Raw genomic sequence first — 26,846 nt, 5'->3', positions numbered from 1 at the left:
ATCACTGGAGAAAGACAGAAAGATGTCAGAGTGGCTGGAGTTAGCACTATTGCTTTCAGAGTCTAGAACTACTGAAGTTGAGGTTGCCAACAGTAGCTACCACACTCCAATTTCAACTCCTGTGAACACTGTTCATCACTCACATGCCAGGAAACCACCTGCAAAGCAACAACAGCTGTCTCAAAAACAGAGCTGCGACTTGTCCAAAGAATGTTTCCACTCAGGCGGGGCTTACCCACACCGGACACAAGTATCCTGCTACTGGTAAACAGTATAAAGCCTGTGGAAAACCCAACCACTTTGCTAGCGTTTGTCACTCATCAGCAAAATCAACTTTCTTTTCTTTCTTTTGGGCCTCCTTATCTCGAGAGACAATGGATACGCGCCTGGAGGTGGTCAGTGGTTTGTGAAGCAGCGCCTGGAGTGGCTATAAAGGCCAATTTTGGAGTGACAGTCTCTTCCACAGGTGCTGCAGAGAAATTTGTTTGTTGGGGCTGTTGCACAGTTGGCTCTCCCCTTGCGCCTCTGTCTTTTTTCCTGCCAACTACTAAGTCTCTTCGACTCGCCACAATTTAGCCCTGTCTTTATGGCTGCCCGCCAGCTCTGGCGAATGCTGGCAACTGACTCCCACGACTTGTGATCAATGTCACACGATTTCATGTCGCGTTTGCAGACGTCTTTATAACGGAGACATGGACGGCCGGTGGGTCTGATACCAGTGGCGAGCTCGCTGTACAATGTGTCTTTGGGGATCCTGCCATCTTCCATGCGGCTCACATGGCCAAGCCATCTCAAGCGCCGCTGACTCAGTAGTGTGTATAAGCTGGTGATGTTGGCCGCTTCAAGGACTTCTGTGTTGGGGATATAGTCCTGCCACCTGATGCCAAGTATTCTCCGAAGGCAGCGAAGATGGAATGAATTGAGATGTTGCTCTTGGCTGGCATACGTTGTCCAGGCCTCGCTGCCGTAGAGCAAGGTACTGAGGACACAGGCCTGATACACTCGGACTTTTGTGTTCCGTGTCAGTGTGCCATTTTCCCACACTCTCTTGGCCAGTCTGAACATAGCAGTGGAAGCCTTACCCATGCGCTTGTTGATTTCTGCATCTAGAGACAGGTTACTGGTGATAGTTGAGCCTAGGTAGGTGAACTCTTGAACCACTTCCAGAGCGTGGTCGCCAATATTGATGGATGGAGCATTTCTGACATCCTGCCCCATGATGTTCGTTTTCTTGAGGCTGATGGTTAGGCCAAATTCATTGCAGGCAGACGCAAACCTGTCGATGAGACTCTGCAGGCATTCTTCAGTGTGAGATGTTAAAGCAGCATCGTCAGCAAAGAGGAGTTCTCTGATGAGGACTTTCCGTACTTTGGACTTCGCTCTTAGACGGGCAAGGTTGAACAACCTGCCCCCTGATCTTGTGTGGAGGAAAATTCCTTCTTCAGAGGATTTGAACGCATGTGAAAGCAGCAGGGAGAAGAAAATCCCAAAAAGTGTGGGTGCGAGAACACAGCCCTGTTTCACACCACTCAGGATAGGAAAGGGCTTTGCTAGCGTTTGTCACTCATCAGCAAAATCAACTACTAAGGCCAATACCAACAGAAAGGTGCCATGTAGGTGTGACAGTAACCATTGGTTGCTCGGGCACAGATACTCTCCCAGATACCGTAGCATCTGACAATGTCATAGGAGAGAAAATGTTTAACAAACTTCAGGATTGCCCGATTCTATGCAAACCAAGGAATACGAAAATTTTCCCTTACAACAGTTGAAAATTCATAGGACTTTTGAAACACCAGCCTCATTCAAAGGCTCGAGAACAAATGCTCTCTTCTGTGTAATATCTGGAGAATGTGACACGCTTATCAGTTTCCACACACCAACAGATCTGCACATGATTGCAGTCACTTACCTGGTTCCTACGCATGACATCAACATTCTCGAACTGCATGCTGATCGCTTAATGTTCACCTGGTATCGGCAAACTGAAAGGTGTGAAATACAAACTGCATGTAGACCCTAATGTGCACCCACTTGTGCATCAACAGCGATGAATACCATTTCACGTCAGGAAACAGAGAGAGAAAGAACTTCAACTGGCCTACTGGACCTTGACATTATTGAGAAAGTTGGGGATGAGACTACCCTTTGGGAAAGTTGAAGCCATTGCAAACACTGTGGATCCTATAAACATGCAAGAAGTCTGGAATCTGCTAGGACACATCATATACTGTAGTTGCTTCATTCCTGACCTCACTCTGCTATTTGCTCCCACCCCTCATGCAATCTGACAAAAGAAACTCTCAAGTGGTAATGGACTAAATCATACAAATAGGCAGTACACATGATCAAACAATGTTTGTTGCCGATTTTGACCCTGAGAAAACCACCCAGCAAGTCATGGATGCAGGCCCAGTTGGCTTAGGTACAGTACTCGTACAGAAAGACAAGACAGGTAACCCATCAGTCGCTGTGATGGCAAGCAGATCATTAACACCCGTAGAATGATGTGATCCTCAAGCAGAGATAGAAGTGCTCTCAATCACATGGGGTATCTTACACTTTCATCTCTATTTGTGTGAAAGGGAGTTTAAAGTTCAACAATCCACATAGCAAACCATCCATTCAAATAGAATGTTGGATACTCAAATTACACGAGTACAAGTTCCATGTTGAATATCAGCCAGGCAAGCTCAACCCAGCGGACTACCTTTCATGACATCTGTTGCCGACAGTCAGTCCTACTACTCATGTGGAATAAGTTGCTGAACAACATTTTAACTGCATAAGCATATATGCATTGCCGAAGTCGCTAAAACTAGCTGACATCAAGTGAGCAACAACACAAGATGAGGCTTTGCAACTATGTATGAAGGCTATGGAATCCCGAAACTGAAAAGATGTGATTGAGAAAGCATCTACAAATGAAATTGCTCACACACAACAAGGTCTTCACAATGTTTGAAATGAGCTCACCATTACAACCACATCTGATCTTGTATTATGCAACAACTGTATTATCATTCCACATTCACTGAGGGAATGTGTTGGCGATATAGCACATGAAGGACACCAGGGAAGAGTCAAGATCAAACAACTCCTTAGGGAAAAAGGTATGGTTCCCAGGAATTGACTGTATGGCAGAGCACCAGATCAATCAGTGTTTGCCATGTCAAGCAACCACAATATCAAATCTTCATGATCCCCTCAAGATGTCCGAACTACCTCCAGGACCATGGATTGAAGTTAGCGCTGACTTCTCAGATTTTACCGCTGCTGACCACCTGCTTGTTGTCACTGACGACGACAGCAGATTCCCAATCATGGAATTAGTTATCTCAACTTCAACAAAAGCAGTCATCCCAAAGCTTGACCAGATCTTTACCTTGTTTAGAATCCCTCAAACGGTAACAAGTGACAATGGACCTCATTCAACAGCGATGAGTTCAGTAAATTTGCAAACTACCTAGATTTCAATCATTGAAAAATACCATCCCATTGGCCAAGAGCTAATGGTGAAGTTGAGAGATTTATGTGAACCTGGAAAAAGGTGTTACGTACAGCTACAGCTGAGAACAAGTCATGGAAGCAAGAACTAAATCACTTTCTTCGGAATTACAGACGACACCTCACTCGACTACTGGAAAACCTTCAGCTACACTCATCTTTGCACATCCTATGCGCACACGTCTTCCTGAGCTACCCTGTGGAGCTAATGATCAACATGTACATGAATGAGATTGAGAGCAGAAAGATCGAATGAAAGTAAATGCAGAGTGAAACATGAAATTTAGAGCTACGTCGCTAAAGCCAGGAGATAAAGTGCTGGTGAAACGTGATGGTCATGTTGGAAAACAAACAACCCCTTACGGCATCCAACCATTTGTTGTGACCAACACAAAAGGGTCAATGATCACTGCTAAGCGCGGTTCACAAATCATCACAAGAAATGCATCATTCTTCAAATTTCATGTTACAGTTGTATAGGACTTTGGTTCGGCCACATTTGGAATACTGCGTGCAGTTCTGGTCGCCACATTACCAAAAGGATGTGGATGCTTTGGAGAGGGTGCAGAGGAGGTTCACCAGGATGTTGCCTGGCATGGAGGGCGCTAGCTACGAAGAGAGGTTGAGTAGATTAGGATTATTTTCATTAGAAAGATGGAGGTTGAGGGGGGACCTGATTGAGGTGTACAAAATCATGAGAGGTATAGACAGGGTGGATAGCAAGAGGCTTTTTCCCAGAGTGGGGGATTCAATTACTAGAGGACACGAGTTCAAAGTGAAAGGGGAAAAGTTTAGGGGGGATATGCGTGGAAAGTTCTTTACGCAGAGGGTGGTGGGTGCCTGGAACGCGTTGCCAGCAGAGGTGGTAGATGCGGGCACGATGGCGTCTTTTAAGATGTATCTAGACAGATACATGAATGGGCAGTAAGAAAAGAGATACAGACCCTTAGAAAATAGGCGACATGTTTAGGTAGAGGATCTGGATCGGCGCAGGTTTGGAGGGCCGAAGGGCCTGTTCCTGTGCTGTAATTTTCTTTGTTCTTTGTTCTTTGTTCTTTGTTCAAAGCACTGGAAACACCACTCACAAGAATTGAATCCAATTCTGAAACAGGCACCTCAGATGAAGAACATGAGTCAAATGAGACTACATCTGATGTCAGATGTATCCTACTCTTGAGAGAAAAGGGTAGGATTAAGGAAAATCCCAAGGCGTTCTACACTTATGTGAGGAACAAGAGGATGGCCAGAGTGAGGGTAGGGCCGATCAGGGATAGTGGAGGGAACTTGTGCCTGGAGTCGGAGGAGGTAGGGGAGGTCCTAAATGAATACTTTGCTTCAGTATTTACTGGTGAGAGGGACCTGGTCATTTGTGAGGACAGCGTGAAACAGGCTGATATGCTCGAGCAGGTTGATGTTAAGAGGGAGGATGTGCTGGAAATTTTGAAAGACATGAGGACAGATAAGTCCCCGGGGCCAGACGGGATATACCCAAGGATAGTACGGGAAGCGAGGGAAGAGATTGCCGCGCCTTTGGCGATGATCTTTGCGTCCTCACTGTCCACTGGAGTAGTACCAGATGATTGGAGGGTGGCAAATGTTATTCCCTTGTTCAAGAAAGGGAATAGGGACAACCCTGGGAATTATAGACCAGTCAGTCTTACGTCGGTAGTGGGCAAATTATTGGAGAGGATTCTGAGAGACAGGATTTATGATTATTAGGAAAAGCATAGTTTGATTAGAGACAGTCAGCATGGTTTTGTGAGGGGCAGGTCATGCCTCACAAGCCTTATTGAATTCTTTGAAGATGTGACAAAACGCATTGATGAAGGAAGAGCAGTGGATGTGGTGTATATGGATTTTAGCAAGGCGTTTGATAAGGTTCCCCATGGTAGGCCCATTCAGAAAGTAAGGAGGCATGGGATACAGGGAAAGTTGGCTGTCTGTATACAGAATTGGCTGGCCCATAGAAGACAGAGGGTGGTAGTAGATGGAAAGTATTCAGCCTGGAGCCCGGTGACCAGTGGTGTTCTGCAGGGATCTGTTCTGGGACCTCTGCTCTTTGTGATTTTTATAAATGACTTGGATGAGGAAGTGGAAGGCTGGGTTAGCAAGTTTGCCGATGACACGAAGGTTGCTGGAGTTGTGGATAGTGTGGAAGGCTGTTGTAGGTTGCAACGGGACATTGACAGGATGCAGAGCTGGGCTGAGAAGTCGCAGATGGAGTTCAACCTGGAAAAGTGTGAAGTGATTCATTTTGGAAGGTCGAATTTGAATGCAGAATACAGGCTTAAAGACAGGATTCTTGGTAGTGTGGCGGAACAGAGGGATCTTGGGGTCCACGTCCATAGATCCCTCAAAGTTGCCACCCAAGTTGATAGGGTTGTTAAGAAAGCATATGGTGTGTTGGCTTTCATTAACAGGGGGATTGAGTTTAAGAGCCGCGAGGTTATGCTGCAGCTCTTTAAAGCCCTGGTTAGACCACACTTGGAATATTGTGTTCGGTTCTGGTCGCCTCATTAACGGAAGGATGTGGAAGCTTTAGAGAGGGTGCAGAGGAGATTTACCAGGATGCTGCCTGGACTGGAGGGCATGTTTTACGAAGAAAGGTTGAAGGAGCTAGGGCTTTTCTCATTGGAGCGAAGAAGGATGAGAGGTGACTTGATAGAGGGGTACAAGATGATGAGAGGCATAGATAGAGTGGATAGTCAGAGACTTTTTCCCAGGGTGGAAAGGGCTATCACCAGGGGGCATAATTTTAAGGTGATTGGAGGAAGGTTTAGGGGAGATGTCAGAGGTAGGTTCTTTACACAGAGAGTGGTGGGTGCGTGGAATGCGCTGCCAGCGGTGTTAGTAGAAGCAGATACATTCGGGACATTTAAGCGACTCTTGGATAGGTACATGGATGATAGTAGAATGAAGGGTATGTAGGTAGTTTGATCATAGAGTAGGTTAAAGGTTCGGCACAACATCGTGGGCTGAAGGGCCTGTACTGTGCTGTACTGTTCTATGTTCTGTGTTATACTTATGTTCTATGTTATACTTAAGTGATTATGTTACAAAGTGAACTATTTCAGTTTAAGTTTATTGGTTACACTTTTGCAAACAAACCATTGAAAAATGCTTTGTCTCTTATTTACAAAGAAAGGGAGGGGTGTAGTGTTTTGAAAATTGCATTGTGCATTTTGTTCATTTGAGGCTACTACACACAAATGTGCCAGCAGAGGGGCTGGAAAGTGAAAGTAAAAGAACAAAGAAGAATCCATTGTTTTCAACAGCACGTAGTCTCATATATTTTACTAAATTTGGCTGAATCTTACTGTAGTCACAAGAACCTATCACCCGCTAGATCTTTTGCCAATTTATTTAGTTATTGACCCACTTGTCAGAGGATATCATTTTTCTATCTACTCTATAAAAGGCTTTCATCATGTTGAAAACCTCTATTAGGTCAGCACTTAATCTTCTCTGTTCTGAGGAAAACAGTGCTAACCTTTCTAACCTCTCCTCATAATTGAAGTCCCTCATCCCTAGTAACATCTGATATACTTCTGCTGTACCCTTTCCGAGTCCTTTACATCTTTTATGCTGTAAAGATTCAGTGGTTCCATGACTCAATTTAGGGAAGAGCAGAGTTTTCCATGTCTGTTGACCACATTCCTCCCTCAGCCGACATTACCAAAACAAACAGCTTAATTCATTACCCCTCTTGGTAAGGGGCATGGTTGGTGGAGAATAGTTGCCACATATGTCTCCATGGTAATGGCCGCTGCACTCCAAACGTAATTCTTTGAGGCATCTTGAAAATGTTTTGCACCACTGTTGTTATGATTTGAAGTCCTACCAATTACTTTCTAACCATATACACATGTACAGTCAAACTAGTGAACAAGTCCAGCCTGCCCAATGCTTGTAGAGTACTAAGTGCAAGACAGAATATGTTGTGTTTCCATCATCACATAGCAGTGATACCCAACGATAGCTAATATAGATGGTTCTACTGTTCCACACATATTTATCCCTGTCTCATGTCGTATTATTACCTAGCAACAATTCAAACACATTCCTCAATTGTTTATCATGGTGAGAGTGTCTTCTTGCTTATTTTGATGACCTTTGAGCTTTGCTCTTCTGGATCTGTCTGAGCACAGCACTGGAGACAAGAAAAGCTCATTCAGAGTTGAGAAACATTTGACAGAAATGGAAAAATGCACAGCTGCAGTGAAAGTATTCAAAAATCTTCAAAACAGTCTGCTAGATTCATCCATCAGAGGCAATGATCATCGTTTGATTGTTTTCATCTCTGGCACAGCACCACACAGGATTAAAGAGATCAATGAAAGAAAGACTTGCATTTGTATTGGGCTTTATCACATTTCTCAAAAACATCTGAAAGAAAGCCCAGATTTAGTTTGATCGGTAGGAACACCAAAAGTTACAACTTAAAAATGAAATGAAATGAGATAACTTCTATTTGATTAGATTGAGTTTTAGCAAAAAACAAAGAATTTTATTTATATCGTGCTTTTCATGACCACAAGACATCCCAAAGCCCTTTACAGCCAATGAAATACTTCTGAAGTGTGACACTGTTGTAATGTAGGAAATGCAGCAGCCAATTCACACACAGCAAGCTCCCACAAACAGTGATGTGATAATGAGCAGATAATCTGTTTTTTTGTGATGTTGATTGAGGGATAAATATTACTCTTCAAAATAATGCCAAAAGGATCTTTTATATCCATCTGAGAAGTTAATGAACCCCAGTTTAATGTTTCATCCAAAAGACAGCACCTCTGACAGTGCAGCACTCTCTCAGTACTGCACTGGGCCTTCAACTTTGATTGTTGTGTTGAATTTCTGGAGTGAAATTTTCTCCCACAATCTTCAGAACTTAGACACAAGAGCACTACTAATTGAGCCATGGCTGACATGGTTCTACATTCAGAGCTGTGAAAAGGACATTGCTGATCTATAGTGGAAGGACACCTGTAAATCATTGATTTTCATAACTCCACTGCAAAGAGATAGAGACAGGTTAAGTGAGTGGGCAACAAGGTGGCAGATGGAGTATAATGTTGGGAAGTGTGAAGTTATTCACTTTGGTCGGAAGAATAGAAGAGCAGGCTATGTTTTAAAAGGTGTGAAACTTGTAAGTGTCAAAAGAGACTTGGGTGTGCTTGTACAAGGAATGCAGAAAGTTAGCATGCAGGTACAGCAAGCAATTAGGAAGGCAAATGGCATGTTGGCCTTTATTGCAAGGGGATCAGAGTACAAGAATAAAGAAGTCTTGCTACAGTTGTACAGTTTGGTGAGACCACATCTGGAGTACTGTGTGCAGTTATGGTCTCCACATTTAAGAAAGGATATACTTGCACTGAAGGTTCTCTAAATTGATCCCCGGGATGAGGGGGTTGTCCTACGATGAAAGGCTGAGTAAATTGGACCTATATTCTCTGGAGTTTAGAAGAATGAGAGGCCAGCTCATTGAAACATTCAAGATTCTAAAGGGGCGGGATAGGGTAGACGCTGAGAGATTGTTTCCGCTGGTTGGGGAATCTAAAACATAGGAGAATAGTCTCATCACTTAGGACTGAGACGAGGAGAAATTATTTCACTCAAAGGGTTGTGAATCTTTGGAATTCTCTACCCGAGAGGGTTGTGGATGCTCCATCATCCTAACAGCACTGTGGGTGTACCTACCCCACATGGACTGCAGCGGTTCAAGAAGGCAGCTCACCATCACCTTCTCAAGGGCAATTAGAGATGGGCAATAAATGCTGGCCTGCATCCCATGAATGAATTAAAAACAAATAATTGAATACATTTAAGGCTGGGATAGACAGATTTTTTTATTTCTCAGGGAATCTAGGGATATGGCGAGTGGGCGAGAAGATGGAGTTGATGCCTAAGATTAGCCATGATGGTTTTGAATGGCGGAGCAGGCTCGACGGGCCCTATGGTCTACTTCTGCTCCTATGTCTTGTGCTCTTGTGTTCCACCTTGGCGGCCGTGCCTTCAGTTGCCTAGCCCTTTTTGGTGAAATTCCCTCCCTAAACCTCTCCGCTTCTCTACCTCAGTTTAATCCTTTAAGATGCTTCTTAAAGCCTGCCACTTTGACCAAGCTTTTGGTCACCTGTCCTATTATCTCCTTCTGTGGCTCTGTGCCAAATTTGTGTTTGATAATGCTCCTGTGAAGCATTTTATTGAGACATTTTACTACATCAAAGGTGCTATATAAATACAGATATTTTCTGTTATTGCTGTTATAAATGTCAGGCTGTTATTCCACCATGCAATTAGTTTTAAACATGTATTTTCAATGCTAATTTTACTGATAGCTTCCAAAGGACTTGAGCAGATGGCCCAAATTGACACTCCAATGCACACAGATGATTGCTCCATTGTTTTCGAGGCCACATTTTGGAGGAGATGTTGAATCGAGGCCCAGTCTGCTTGATCCAGTGCTTCAGGTGGATGCCAAATAAATCCTATGGCACTAAGCATCTCTCTTGCTTTCCTGGCGAGTATTTCTCTCTCAATCGATCCAGCCAAAATAAAACAGATTGGCTGGGAATGCCACAAGTTGACCGGATGTGTAGTGGAAATCCAGTTTACATTTACTTCCAGCAAGGCTACAGCGGCAGAACAGGAGCAGCTCTAAGGGAGTTCTAGGCCAAGAGCTGGTCGTTCACCTCACTGCTGTGTATGGGATCTTGCTGTGCTCCAAACAGCTATCACATTTTGCCTACTTAACACAAGTGACTGCATTGCGAACTATTCTAGGTGATGTACATTGGAATGTTTGAAAGATATGACAAAACCTGATCTAAATGTTTGCATTTTTTTATCTCCTGCTCAATGCTCATAAGACTACGTAATGCAAAAGGAAGAAAGCTTTTTGTCCACCTCCAAATGAAAGGTTTTGATACGTTGGAAATTTTTCAAAATTACATATAACAGTATGTCTTTACATGTAATGATATTCCAAAATTATGCTGTTAAAACCAGCTTAATATACATAGCAGTTTGATAGGCAAAAGTAATCGATGAGTCAATGTTAAATCAAATCTAATTTTGTCTGTCACACACAGTTGAGTATACCGTTGACACCAGAGTACATTAGAAACCTCAAACTAAATGCTGTAAGTGTGGTGCTATGTGTCAGCTGTGGCTCAGTTGGTAACATTCGCACTCCTTAGTCAGGAACGTTGTGAGTTGAGGTCCCACTCCAAGGACGTAAGAGCATCTTGGTTGATGCTTCAAGTGCAGTACTGTGAGAGTGCTGCACTGCCGCATGTGTCGTCCTTCAGATGTGATGTTAAAACTGAGCCCCATCTGCTCTCTTTCTGTGGGCATGGCATTATTTTGAAGAAAATTTCAATGTCCTGGCCAACATATATTCCTCAACAAACAATCTATTTGATCATTATCACATTGCTTGTGGGATCATTGTTGTGCATAAAATGGCTGCTGTGCTTCCTACATGACAAGAATGATTACACTTCAAAATTATTTCAATGGTTGTAAAGCGCTTTGACGTGCCATGAAAGGCATTAGATAAATGCAAGTCTTTCTTTTAATTTTTGTCATAATTGAGAAAGAGATAAGCATGGTTGCTTCTACTTATTGATTATGATTTGTCCTTGCTGTTTACACTTCAGTGGGTAACATAAGATGCAGACCTCCCAGAGATAGAGTTCTGGGAAGCTTTCTCAAGTGGAGCAGCCACAGGCTGTTTGACTGCCATCAGAGAAAGAGTGAGGAGGCTGGGCATCACCAGGCAGATTCTGTGTGTTGACAATCGATTCTCAGTTAGCAACTTTGATGTTCAAATTCATCAAATAAAATCCAAACTAAAAGCAGACAGGTATTGATTTAGCCGTGCAGTCCATGTGCTAAATTAATGCAATGCAGTGACTGCCAGGTCTGCTATTCTCCTGTTATACATGGTGACAGAAGTACACAATGCCTCCTCAGTGCAATCATGTGGCACAGTAGTATTTCCGCTTAAATCCCATGGTGGACTCTTGCCAGCCTGTCATGTTTTAATGTGCACCAGGGCACGAGACTTTGACAAGGACAAACATTTCACCAAATTTGAACAAACTCAACCCATAGAGTCCGATGGATTAATTTCTATTATTTTTGGCTGGGGCTTTGCATGTGCAGCTTATATTCTCACTGTAACCTCTTGAAATTGCACTTGATTCCAACTCAACAACCTATATTAATGTAACATCTTTAACAAAGTAAATTGAGATGGTGGTGTGGTGGTAATGTCACTGGACTAGTCACCCAGAGACCCAGGCAACTGCTCTGGGGACATGGGTTTGAATCCCACCATGACAGATGGTGAAACTTGTTCCATCCAGGCATGTATGACAATGACACTTGCATTTGTATAGTGCCTTTAGAACTATAAAAAGTCCCAAAGTGCTTCATAGGAGCGTTATCAAACAAAATCTGGCACCGAGCCACATATAGAGATATTAGGATAGATGACCAAAAGCTTGGTCATAGTGGCAGGTTTTAAGGAGCATCTTAAAGGAGGAGAGAGAGGTGAAGAGGTTTAGATGGGAATTCCAGAGCTTAGATCCGAGGCAACTGAAGGCGCGGCCACCAATGGTGGAGCAATTAAAATTGGAGACACTCAGAGGCCAGAATTGGAGGAGCATAGCTATTTCAAAGGGTTGTAGGTCTGGAGGAGATCACAGAAATAGGGAGGGGCAAGGCCATGGAGGGATTTGAACACTGGTAGTTTATGTAGGGTAGAAGAAGAGAGGTCAGCCAGGAGAGCATGGGAATAGTCAATTCTAGAGGTAACAAAGGCATTGATGAAGCTTCAGCAGCAGATGAGCAGAGACAGGGTGAGGGATGAACATGGTGGCTCGGGAACAGACTTTGTGGCGAGAACTGAGAACAACAGATTCATTCTTCCCAATAAAAAAGGGCACAAAATGTACTCTGGATGGGGGACTTCAATGTTTATCACCAAGAGTGGCTCGGTAGCACCACTACTGATCGAGCTGGCCGAGTCCGAAAGGACATAGCTGCTAGACTGGGTCTGCGGCAGGTGGTGAGGGAACCAACACGAGGAAAAAACATACTTGACCTCATCCTCAACAATCTGCCTGCCGCAGATGCTTCTGTCCATGACAGTATTGGTAGGAGTGACCACAGCACAGTCCTTGTGGAGACGAAGTCCCGCCTTCACATTGAGAATACCGTCCATCGTGTTGTGTAGCACTACCACTGTGCTAAATGGGATAGATTTTGAACAGATCTAGCAATGCAAAACTGGGCATCCGTGAGGCGCTGTGGGCCATCAGCAGCAGCAGAATTGTACTCAACCACAATCTGTAACCTCATGGCCCGGCATATCCCCCACTCTACCATTACCATCAAGCCAGGAGACCAACCCTGGTTCAATGAAGAGTGCAGGAGGGCATGCCAGGAGCAGCACCAGGCATACCTCAAAATGAGGTGTCAACCTGGTGAAGCTACAACACAGGACTATCAGCGTGCCAAACTGTGTAAGCAGCATGCAATACAAAGAACAACAAAGAACAAAGAAAATTACAGCACAGGAACAGGCCCTTCGGCCCTCCAAGCCTGCGCCGATCCAGATCCTCTATCTAAACATGTCGCCTATTTTCTAAGGGTCTGTATCTCTTTTCTTACTGCCCATTCATGTATCTGTCTAGATACATCTTAAAAGACGCCATCGTGCCCGCATCTACCACCTCCGCTGGCAACGCGTTCCAGGCACCCACCACCCTCTGCGTAAAGAACTTTCCACGCATATCCCCCCTAAACTTTTCCCCTTTCACTTTGAACTCGTGTCCTCTAGTAATTGAATCCCCCACTCTGGGAAAAAGCCTCTTGCTATCCACCCTGTCTATACCTCTCATGATTTTGTACACCTCAATCAGGTCCCCCCTCAACCTCCGTCTTTCTAATGAAAATAATCCTAATCTACTCAACCTCTCTTCATAGCTAGCGCCCTCCATACCAGGCAACATCCTGGTGAACCTCCTCTGCACCCTCTCCAAAGCATCCACATCCTTTTGGTAATGTGGCGACCAGAACTGCACGCAGTATTCCAAATGTGGCCGAACCAAAGTCCTATACAACTGTAACATGACCTGCGAACTCAATACCCCGTCCGATGAAGGAAAGCATGCCGTATGCCTTCTTGACCACTCTATTGACCTGCGTTGCCACCTTCAGGGAACAGTGGACCTGAACACCCAAATCTCTCTGGACATCAATTTTCCCCAGGACTTTTCCATTTACTGTATAGTTCACTCTTGAATTGGATCTTCCAAAATGCATCACCTCGCATTTTCCCTGATTGAATTCCATCTGCCATTTCTCTGCCCAACTCTCCAATCTATCTATATTCTGCTGTATTCTCTGACAGTCCCCTTCACTATCTGCTACTCCACCAATCTTAGTGTCGTCTGCAAACTTGCTAATCAGTCCACCTATACTTTCCTCCAAATCATTAATGTATATCACAAACAACAGTGGTCCCAGCACGGATCCCTGTGGAACACCACTGGTCACACGTCTCCATTTTGAGAAACTCCCTTCTACTGCTACTCTCTGTCTCCTGTTGCCCAGCCAGTTCTTTATCCATCTAGCTAGTACACCTTGGACCCCATGCGCCTTCACTTTCTCTATCAGCCTGCCATGGGGAACCTTATCAAACGCCTTACTGAAGTCCATGTATATGACATCAACAGCCCTTCCCTCATCAATCAACTTTGTCACTTCCTCAAAGAATTCTATTAAGTTGGTAAGACATGACCTTCCCTGCACAAAACCATGTTGCCTATCACTGATAAGCCCATTTTCTTCCAAATGGGAATAGATCCTATCCCTCAGTATCTTCTCCAGCAGCTTCCCTACCACTGACGTCAGGCTCACCGGTCTATAATTACCTGGATTATCCCTGCTCCCCTTCTTAAACAAGGGGACAACATTAGCAATTCTCCAGTCCTCTGGGACCTCACCCGTGTTTAAGGATGCTGCAAAGATATCTGTTAAGGCCCCAGCTATTTCCTCTCTCGCTTCCCTCAGTAACCTGGGATAGATCCCATCCGGACCTGGGGACTTGTCCACCTTAATGCCCTTTAGAATACCCAACACTTCCTCCCTCCTTATGCCGACTTGACCTAGAGTAATCAAACATCTGTCCCTAACCTCAACATCCGTCATGTCCCTCTCCTCAGTGAATACCGATGCAAAGTACTCGTTTAGAATCTCACCCATTTTCTCTGACTCCAAGCATAACATTCCTCCTTTGTCCTTTAGTGGGCCAATCCTTTCTCTAGTTACCCTCTTTCTCCTTATATATGAATAAAAGGCTTTGGGATTTTCTTTAACCCTGTTTGCTAAAGATATTTCATGACCCCTTTTAGCCCTCTTAATTCCTCGTTTCAGATTGGTCCTACATTCCCGATATTCTTTCAAAGCTTCGTCTTTCATCAGCCGCCTAGACCTTATGTATGCTTCCTTTTTCCTCTTAGCTAGTCTCACAATTTCACCTGTCATCCATGGTTCCCTAATCTTGCCATTTCTATCCCTCATTTTCACAGGAACATGTCTCTCCTGCACACTAATCAACCTCTCTTTAAAAGCCTCCCACATATCACATGTGGATTTACCTTCAAACAGCTGCTCCCAATCTACATTCCCCAGCTCCTGCCGAATTTTGGTATAGTTGGCCTTCCCCCAATTTAGCACTCTTCCTTTAGGACCACTCTCGTCTTTGTCCATGAGTATTTTAAAGCTTACGGAATTGTGATCACTATTCCCAAAGTAGTCCCCTACTGAAACTTCAACCACCTGGCCGGGCTCATTCCCCAACACCAGGTCCAGTATGGCCCCTTCCTGAGTTGGACTATTTACATACTGCTCTGGAAAACCCTCCTGGATGCTCCTTACAAATTCTGCTCCATCTAGACCTCTAACACTAAGTGAATCCCAGTCAATGTTGGGAAAATTAAAATCTCCTATCACCACCACCCTGTTGCTCCTACATCTTTCCATAATAGACAGAGCTAAGCGATCCCATAATGAACGGATCAGTTCTAAGCGCTGCAGTCCTGCCACATCCAGCCTTCAATGGTGGTGGACAATTAAACAACTAACTGGAGGCGGTGGCTCCACAAATATCCCCATCCTCAATGATGGGGGAGCCCAGCACATCAGTGCGAAAGATAAGGCTGAAGCATTTGCAACAATCTTCAGCCAGAAGTGCTGAGTTAATGATCCATCTCGGCCTCCTCCTGAAGTCCCCAGCATCACAGATGCCAGACTTCAGCCAATTCGATTCACTCCGTGTGATATCAAGAAACGACTGAAGGCACTGACACTGCAAAAGCTATGGGCCCTGACAATATTCCGGCAATAGTACTGAAGACCTGTGCTCCAGAACTTGCCGCGCCCCTAGCCAAGCTGTTCCAGTACAGCTACAACACTGGCATCTACCCTGCAATGTGGAAAATTGCCCAGGTATGTCCTGTACACAAAAAGCAGGACAAGTCCAACCCGGCCAATTACCACCCCATCAGCCTACTCTCAATCATCAGTAAAGTGATGGAAGGTGTCATCAACTGGGCCATCAAGCAGCACTTGCATAGCAATAACCTGCTCAGCGATGCTCAGTTTGGTTTACGCCAGGGCCACTCAGCTCCTGACCTCATTACAGCCTTGGTTCAAACATGGACAAAAGAGCTGAACTCAAGAGGTGAGGTGAGAGTGACTGCCCTTTACATCAAGGCAGCATTTGACCGAATATGGTATGAAGGAGCCCTATCAAAACCGATGTCAATGGGAATCAGAGGGAAAACCCTCCGCTGGTTGTATTCATACCTAGCGAAAAGGAAGTTGGTTGTGGTTGTTGGAGGTCAATCATCTGAGCTCCAGGACATCACTGCAGGAGTTCCTCAGAGTAGTGTCCTAGGCCCAACCATCTTCAGCTGCTTCATCAATGACCTACCTTCAATCATAAGGTCAGAAGTGGGGATGTTCGCTGATGATTGCACAATGTTCAGCACCATTCGCGACTCCTCAGATACTGAAGCAGTCCATGTAGAAATGCAGCAAGACCTGGACAATATCCAGGCTTGAGCTGATAAGTGGCAAGTGACATTCGTGCCACACAAGTGCCAGGCAATGACCATCTCCAACAAGAGAGAATCTAACCATCTCCCCTTGACATTCAATGGCATTACCATCACTGAATCTCCCACTATCAACATCCTAGGGACCACCATTGACCAGAAACTGGAGTAGCCATATAAATACCATGGCTACAAGAGCAGGTCAGAGGCTGGGAATCCTGCGGCGAGTAACTCACCTCCTGACTCCCCAAAGCCTGTCCACCATCTACAAGGCACAAGTCAGGAGTGTGATGGAATCCTCTCCACTTGCCTGGATGGGTGCAGCTCCAACAACACTCAAGAAGCTTGACACCATCCAGGACAAAGCAGCCCGCTTGATTGGCACCCCATCTACAAACATTCACTCCCTCCACCACCGACGCACAGTGGCAGCAGTGTGTACCATCTACAAGATGCACTGCAGTAACGCACCAAGGCTCCTTAGACAGCACCTTCCAAACCCGCGATCCCTCCCAACTAGAAGGACAAGGGCAGCAAATGCATGGGAACACCATCACCTGCAAGTTCCCCTCCAAGTCACACACCATCCTGACTTGGAACTATATCACCATTCCTTCACTGTCGCTGGGTCAAAATCCTGGAACTCCCTTCCTAACAGCACTGTGGGTGTACCTACCCCAAATGGACTGCAGCGGTTCAAGAAGGCAGCTCACCACCACCTTCTCAAGGGCAATTAGGGATGGGCAATAAATGCTGGCCTAGCCAGCGACGCCCACATCCCTGAATGAATAAAAAAATATATATAGTTGGAGGAAATCTCTCCTCATCCAGGATTGGACGTTGGGTAAGGAGAGAGACAAATCAGAGGCAGTGGAGGGGTCAAGAGAAGTGGTGGTGAGGTGGAGCTGGATCTCATCAGCATTCGAATGATGCTGCTGAGGGGTATCATGTCGGTGAGAAATAGAAGAGGGCCAAGGATTGATCCTTGCACACCAAGAGCATGTGTAACAGAGGCTACAGTTAGCAATCTGGACCAGGAACCTTGGAAAGCTTTTCCTGCCTTCAGAAGCTACATCTCTATGATTGCCCTGATGGAGATCAGCTATCTCAGCACAAGTGGTGAATCTAACCTGGGAACTTCATGATCTGTAGTGACGTTACCATTAGGAACATTGAGGGGAAGCCCTGATAAAACATTTTTGGCAGAGGTACTATTCCTGAAAGTTGAACATTTATTGAACACAGGAGCATAGGAACAGGAATAGGCCATTCAGCCCTTCGAGCCTGTTCCACAATTCAATAAGTTCATGCCTGATCTGCAACCTAACTCCATATTCTTGCCATTGTCCTATATCCCTCAATACCTTTGGTTAACAATAATCTATCAATCTGAGTTTTAAAATTAACAATTGATTCAGCATCACTTGCCATTTGCGGAAGAGAGTTCCAAACTTTTTCCACCCTTTGTTTGTAGAAGTGTTTCCTAATTTCACTCCTGAAAGGTCTGACTCTATTTTCTAGACAATACCCTGAGTCCTAAACTCCTCAACCAGCAGAAATAATTGATCTCCATCTGCCCTTTGTATCTTGAAAACTTTGATCAAATCACCCTTTGACATTCTAAATTTAAGGGAATACCATCCTAATTTCTGTAATCTTTCCTTGTAATCTAACCCTTGGAATACCAGGTATCATTCTGGAAAATCTATGCTGCACTCCTTCCAAGGCGAATATATCCTTCCTAAGGTCTGGTTCTCAGAACTGCTTGCAGTACTCCAGGTGTGGCCAACCAGGGCTTTGCAGCACAACTTCTAGCCCCTTGTATTTTAGTCCTCTAGATATAAAGAGTAGCATTTCATTCATAAGGTCATAGAATGACAGAAATTTACAGCACAAAAGGAGGCTAGTTGGCCCATCGTGTCCATGCCAGCCGACAATGAACCATCCAGCCTAATCCCTCTTTCCAGCTCTTGATTTGGAGCCTTGTAGGTTACGGCACTTCAAGTGCCTTCCATCTGTTTTGGAGTTTAGCGGACACAAATATGGGAATTACATCATATGAATGGAGAGAAAGGGAAACTGCCAGTGGAGGTTCCCAAAATTGGTTAATATTTCTAGCAGCAATGTTACTCCTGACATTTGCATTATTCCTGCAAATTTATGTTAGTTTTAACATCACTTCCCAAAATGCATCACACAATAATTTGGTGACCAGTTTCAATGCAGCATGATATCTACATAAGAATATAAGAACATAAGAAATAGGAGCAGGAGTAGGTCATTCATCCCTTCAAGCCCACTCTACCATTCAATGAGAACATGGCTGATCTTCTACTTCAACACCATTTTCCTGCTCTATCCCTATAACCCTTGATGTTGTTAATATCTAGAAATCTATCCATTTCTGTCTTGAACATGCCTCCATAACCCTTTGGGGCAGAGAATTCCAAAGATTCACCACCCTCTTAGTGAAGAAATTCCTCCTAATCTCAGTCCTAAATGGCCTGCCCCTTATTCTGAGACTGTGTCCCCTGGTTCTAGACTCCCCAGCCAGGGGAAACATCCTTCCTGCATCTACCCTGTCGAGGCCTGTAAGAATTTTGTATGTTTGAATGAGATCATCTCTCATTCTTCTAAACTCCAGAGAATAAAGGCCCAGTCTATTTCATCTTTCCTCATAGGACAAACCCTCCATCCCAGGAATTAGTTTGGTGAACCTTTGTTGCACTACCTCTACCTACACGTATCTGTTAAGTTTAAATAAAAACAGAGTAGCATTGGCTTCAATTACTGATATAAAGGCGGTGCAATTCATCACTTGGAGGATTGATGGGAAGATTGGGAGGGTTGGCCAAAAGATACCCAATCCCCTACTGCCCATTTTACACCTCCACTCTCCCTCCCTGTGTCTCTGATTTGAGTGGAACTAGACTGCTCTCATTGGAGTTTCCAATCACCATTGGCCTTTCCAAAAACAAGAATTTTGGCTATTTACAGTTTCTCCAAACATCAAGCCCATTCCCTCTTTATCCAATCATTGTAAAAGAAGAGTAGGAAAGCATTTGAATTTGTATAGCACTTTTCACAACTTCAGGATGTCCCAACGCACTTTACAACCAATGAAGTACTCTTTTTTCAAATGTAGTTGAAGCGAAGGAAGACAATGACCAGATCTTATGCTTTGATTATATTGAGTGAGGGATAAACATTGGTACACCAAGAAGAAATCCCCTCTTCTTTTTCAAAATAGTGCCATGGGATCTTTTACGTCCACCTAAGAGGACATACAGTGCCCTTGGTTTAATGTTTCATCCAAAAGACAGCACCTCCGACTGTGCAGTACTCTCTCAGTATTGCACTGGAGTGTCAGCTGGGATTATGTACTCAAGTCTCTGAAGTGGGATATGAACTCATGATCTTGTGGGTTTTAAACTATAATCATTGTGCAGTAATCATTAGTTATAAGAGAATACGCATAATTAACATTTTTGATTTACCAGGACATCATTTCAGAAAACTGCATATGTTTTACTGATAATTTCTTTGGAAAGTCATTTGCTTGATTGCAATAACTTAGCATAACGACAAACCTTTACAATCTGAGGGCAGAAAGATAAGCAGAAAACCCACAGCAATGATTTAAATAATGTAACAATCATTATTCCTAAATTCTCAGACCATCCCCTGTAATTTATTCAATTAATTACTCTCTTCAGTGAGAGAACTGAAACTCATACGCTACTCGTACACAGCAGCAACACAAAGAAACAGGAAAGTTCACTCAATTGCTACATTATACTGTAACATAGCAATATTAGGAACAGAAGGATGCCATTCAATCCCTCGACCCACCTCTGTCAGTCAGTTAGATCATGGTTCGTCTGCAACTCGGCTCCATTTAATTCCCTTTGCTCCATATCCTTGATGCCCTTCCAAACAAAAACCTATCGATCTCAGTTCTTGATAGCTCCAATTGATCCCCAGAATCCACAACCTTTAAGTGTGAGGCGAGGCGAGGAATTCCAGACTTCTGCTACCTTTTGTGTGAAGAAATGCTTCCTGATTTTTCTCCTGAATGGCCGAGCTCTAATTTTAAGATTTTGTCCCTTTGTTCTTGATTCCGCGACAGAGGAAATAATTTCTCTGCAACTACCTTACTCAATCTTTTTAATGTTTTAGACACCTCAATCAAATCACCCGTTCTTAATCTTCTATGCTCAAGGGAATACAAGTCAAGGTTATGCAATCTGTTCTAACAAGGCATCTAAGCCTTGTTTTGCCTATCCCATGACAACTCAGCAAGTAAATTTGTCGCTTTGTGTGGTAATGCATCACACAGAGCAGTAAAGTCCCAGGTTGAATCCCTGGTCTCTGCTGATTAGCTCACTTCAGTTGAGGTGGTGAGTGTTAGTTTGGCTTGTCGCAACAGCCTTGCCTCTAAGTTAGATGGCTATAGGTTCAAGCCCAGCTGAAGAATTGAGCGCACAAACAAGACTAACAACCAAATCCTGAGGGTGTACTGTATTTAGGAGCTGGGACTGATTTGCCCCACTACTACCAGGTAGGAACAGGGATGTAATGCTCTGAAAATGTGGAACAGAACTTAACTTCCTGATTTTCCTACCACTATTTTGCGAGGGAAATGGTGGTCTAGTGGTAATGGTTCGGGGACATGGATTCAAATCCCACCAGAGTAGCTGGTGGAATTTAATTTCTAATTAATAAATACAATTAATTAATAAAAAGATCTGAAATTGAAAGCTCACCTCAGTAATGGTGCCATGAATCTATCATTGATTGTCAGAAAGATCTATTTGGTTCTCTAATGTCTGTTAGGGAAAGAAATTTGCCATCCTTACCTGTGCACAATCAGAACTATAAAATTAACTTATGAAGTAAACTTGAAATGGACACTTTTCTTGTAAACAAAATGGAGTAAGAGGTCATATGACCTTTCCTTTCCTGCCAATACACATAGAACTACAAGAACCCTGAATTAATTTTCCTGTCCAGACAAGTCTTGCAGAAGTCATTACAATACAAATGACCTTTCTGGACACATCCCTGATAAATTTATTAAAATGCAAATGACCTTTTCTGTGGAAGTGGCTGCTTTCCTCCAACTGATCTGCAGCTTCGATAGAAAATTTGTCCCTAACAGATTGGGGGCTTGTCATCCGGAACCTGAAACATTAGATTAAATGAGTGAATTGGACATGGGAGGTAAATTGATCACTAAAATTATTTTAAAAATCAGCAGATTTTCTCTTGTTATTACTGTGATAAACTTAAGACTTGGCTGCATTCGACACCAAAGCTTTTATAGAACAGGAAGAGTTGTGCTGGGGTGCATTAAATCCATTAAATGTTGAGGAACTAAAAGTTGTAGCTAACTAGGTGGGAGTAACTTTGCGGCCATAAACAAGGAAGCCCAAGATCCTCAAAACTCTAGCTCATTTTAACATTGACTTGAAACAGAAGAAACAGGATGGAACCAGAGGCTGACAAAATTTCATTAGTTAGAATTCAAATGGAATAAGAACTTATCATGTGAAAATTAGAATTAGAGTTTCAAAGGGAAAAAGAGCGACAGGAGAAACAGATGCAAAAGCAGAGAGAGACAAGGCAGTTTGATTTTATAGGGAAAGACTGATATTGCAAAGTGACAGTACCACCAGCAATTCAAACTAACCCTGATTTGATCTCCTGAGACACTCACAATTAGTGCCAAAATTTAATGAGGATGAGGTCGAATCATACTTTATTTCTTTTGAGAAAATTGCTCACAAGTTAAAGTGGCCAAAAGAGTCTTGGACACTCCTTTTACAAGGTGAATTAGTGGGAAGAGCCCATGAAGCTTACTCCATGCTTCCAGAGGATAACTTTTTACATTTTTTTAAATATTCGTTTCTTGGGATGTGGGTGTTGCTAGCCAGGCCAGCATTTATTGCCCATCCCTAATTGCCCTTGAGAAGGTGGTGATGAGCTGTTTTCTTGAACCTCTGCAGTCCATGTGAGGTAGGTACACCCACAGTGCTATTAGGAAGGGAGTTCCAGAATCTTGACCCAGCGACAGTGTAGGAATGGCGATATAGTTCCAAGTCAGGATGGTGTGTGACTTGGAGGGGAACTTGCAGGTGGTGGTGTTCCCATGCATTTGCTGCCCTTGTCCTTCTAGATGGTAGAGGTTGCTGTTTTGGAAGGTGCTGACTGAGTAGCCTTGTTGCTTTGCTGCAGTGGATCCTGTAGATGGTACACACTGCTGCCACTGTGCATTGGTGGTGGAGGGAGTGAATGTTTGTGGATGGGGTGCCAATCAAGCGGGCTGCTTTGTCCTGGATGGTTTCGAACTTCTTGATTGTAGTTGGATCTGCACCCATCCAGGCAAGTGGAGAGTATTCCATCACACTCCTGACTTGTGCCTTGTAGATGGTGGACAGACTTTGGGGAGTCAGGAGGTGAATTACCCGCTGCAAGATTCCTAGCCTCTGACCTGCTCTTGTAGCCACGGTATTTATATGGCTACTCCAGTTCAGTTTCTGGTCAATGGTAACCCCCAGGATGTTGATCGTGGGGGAATTCAGCGATGGTAATGCCATTGAATGTCAAGGGGAGGTGGTTAGATTCTCTCCTGTTGGAGTTGGCATTGCCTGGCACTTGTGTGGCGCGAATGTTACTTGCCACTTATCAGCCCAAGTCTGGATATTGTCCAGGTCTTGCTGCATTTCTACACGGACTGCTTCAGTATTTGAGGAGTTGCGAATGGTGCTGAACATTGTGCAATCATCAGCGAACATCCCCATTTCTGACCTTATGATTGAAGGAAGGTCATTGATGAAGCAGCTGAAGATGGTTGGGCCAAGGACACTACCCTGAGGAACTCCTGTAGTGATATCCTGGGACTGAGATGATTGACCTCCAACAACCACAACTATCTTCCTTTGCGCTAGGTACGATTCCAACCAGTGGGGGGTTTTCCTCCTGATTCCTGCTATTTTAAATATCCATGAGTTAGTCCATGATGCATACAGACATAAATTCGGGAGTACTCGAGAAAGGCCTGCCCAAACTTTCATTGACTTTGAGCAAGTTAAACACATGGCTTTTGATCGCTGGATGAGATCTTTGAAGCTGGAACCCTCGTATGAGACTATACAAGAAGTGGTTCTATTGGAGGAATTTAAAAATAGTATACCAATTAATAATCAAGTCCCATATTGAAGAACAAAGGATTCAAAAGGTGAAGGATGCTGCTGCAATGGCAGTTGATTATGAACTCTTGCACCAAGTCCTTTAATCAGGGAAGACACTTCCCTAATAATCCCCAGGTGTCCAGGAAGGACAGAAAGTGTGAGAACGACAGATGATGGGGTGGTAGTGAAAGGGAGCATAGAAGTGAGAATGTTGGGTCCCTCTACAGGTTAGGAAGGATGGTACAGAGGGTAGGAATGATTCCCAAAGACCCATGTGCCTCTACTGTAGTAAAGCAGGGAACGTGAAAGCTGACTGCTGGAAATTGAAGGTGAAGCCAGTGGATTTTGTTGGGGTTCACAAGGCCAGTCCAGGAAAGGGTGCCCTAACAGTTGGCACAATGGACAAGTCTGTGGCCCTAGCCACAGTGAGTGACCCCTCCAGGAATATCGCCATGGGTGCGGTAGAAACAGATAAAATCCCCGAGGGTTACTAGGATTTTGTCTTCAAGAGAAATGTGTCCCCATATCCCTGTAATGAGGCGAGCAAGTCAATTGTCCTGCTCAGGGATACAGGGGCTACTCAATCCTTAACGCTAGGTGAAGGCATGACTTCCCACCAGAGAGCTTGGTGAATGTGATGGTTCTGGTAAAAGGCATTCAAAGCAGGTATCACAATATTGGGTCCACTTAAAGTGCGACCTAATCTCTGGACTGGTTATGGTAGGGATTGTCCCTCGTCTCCCTGTGGCTGGAGTAGATTTGCTGTTGGGTAATGATTTGGCTGGGGGTAGAGTGATAGCCTCCCCAGTAGTCTTAGATAAGCCAAATTAGGCAAGGGAGATCGAGGAAGTCCCTGGACTATTCCTTGCCTGCGTAGTTACCAGGGCCATGGCTAAACAAGCTCTGGTAGAGGCAGTGGAGTAAATAATTTGGACAGATGACCAGGAGGTCTGGCTGGCCGAAACTTTTTTTGGCAACTTAGGAGAGGAGAACGAGGTGTTCAGCAGACCCTCCTTGATTGAGGCTCAGCAAGTAGACTTCAAAAGAATAGAACAGACCGCCTGTTCTGAGGCAGAAGCAGAAGGGGTTCCTGAATGTTACTACTTAAAAGGGGTAGTGATAAGGAAGTGGAGACCTCCTCAGCAACCTCCAGAGGAGGTGGTGACAGTGCTCCACCAAATTTTAGTTCCTCCCAACTATGATAGGGAAATTTTGAGGATTACACACGAAATCCCAATGGCGGGCATGTGGGTATCTGAAAGACCCAGGCCCTGATACGCCAGCACTTTCATTGGCCTCACCTCCACCAAGATGTGTTTAAATTCTGTAGGACCTGTCATACCTGTCAGGTTGTTGGGAAACCACAACCTGCAATCAAGCACCCCCCTCCACACCACCCCCCCCACCTTCCTCCCTGCCCCCCACTACCAAAACTAATACCTATACTAGCTTTTGACAAACCCTTTTAGCAGAGTTCTGGTAAATTGTGTGGGACCCTTACCTAGAACTAGGACAGGTTTTCAATATATCTGAACTATCATGGACCTGGCCACCCGATTCCCAGAGGCCACACCCCTAAGAAAAAAATCACAGCAAAAGCTGTGATCGAGGGCCTGACCCAGTTTTTCACCCACCGTGGACTGCCTGAAGAGATCCAATTGGATCAAGGATTAAATTTTATGTCTGGGATATTCCAGGAGGTTATGCATAACCTCAACACCGAACAGCTAATATCCTCAGCATACCACCCACAGTCACAAGGGGCTCTGGAACGTTTCACAAAATCCTGAAAATCGTGATCAGTCCACTCCTGCGAGTACCCCCACGATTGGGATTAGGGATTAGTTTTTCTGCTGTTTGCCACTAGGGATTCACCTAATGAATCAACAGGCTTCAGTCCATTCGAACTGGTCTACGAGCATGAGGTAACAGGCCCCCTTAAGCTGATCAAGGAAATATTTCTGGATCAAAGGGAGGAAACCCTGTTGCTGAATTATATATCAGCCTTCTGTGAGCAACTCTTTAAAACATCTGCTGTGGCTAAGGAACACCTTAAAGCCTCCCAGCAGAACATGAAAAGACAGGCAGACAGATATGCTGCGGCTCAGACATTCAAATCAGGGGATTAGGTCCTGCTGCTGTTGCTGTTAGCAGGCGAACCCCTGGAAGCCAGGTTTAGTTGCCCATACTGCATGGGGAGAAAGATCAGCCTGGTTAATTACCTGATAAATACCCCTGGCAGGAGAAGGAAGTAACAGCTGTGCCAGACAACCATGTTAAAGAAACATTATAATCAGGAACCAGACTAACCAGTGAACGCCTGCCCGGTAGCAAGGACAGTTGAGGATGGAAACAATAGTGAAGAGGTGCTGGGGGAAGAAGGGAACCTGGAAAATTCTCATATTGAACCCCCTACTGTGAAACTAGCTAGCACAGAAGTATTAGAGAGGCTAGACACAGTACTTGATTATTTAAATGAAATGCAGAGGAAAGGCGTATCAACCCTGCAAAGAGAGTTTTGGGGAAGTGTGCAGAAACAAACCAGGTTGCACTTCTTTGACCACTCATGATGTGGATGTAGGGGAGACCTCACCTATTAAACAGAACCCATACTGACTGAGCCCCAATAAATTGGCTCAAGTTCGAGAGGATGCTAGTCAAAGACCTATTCGAGGCAAGTCAAAGCAGCTGGACTTCTCCAATTGTATTGATTCCTAAGCCGGACAATTCTCAGAGACTCTGCATTGATTACTGAAAGGTTAATGCAGTGATTAAAACCAATTTGTACCTGATTCCTCGCATTGAAGATTGTATTGTCCAGGTAGACAACTCCGCGCACATCAATAAAATTGATTTATTGAAAAGGTACTGGCACGTTTCCGTGACCACCCAAGCTAAAGAAATCTCGGCTTTTCTAACACCAGATGTCCTATTCCAATGCAAGTCATGCCATTCGGTTTAAAGAACGTCCCAGCAACCTTTCAAAGACTGATGAATCAAGTTGGGGCTGGCT

This window comes from Heterodontus francisci, chromosome 11 (assembly GCF_036365525.1).
Source record: "Heterodontus francisci isolate sHetFra1 chromosome 11, sHetFra1.hap1, whole genome shotgun sequence".
Taxonomy (NCBI): domain Eukaryota; kingdom Metazoa; phylum Chordata; class Chondrichthyes; order Heterodontiformes; family Heterodontidae; genus Heterodontus; species Heterodontus francisci.
Note: the sequence above shows the minus strand (reverse complement) of the source record.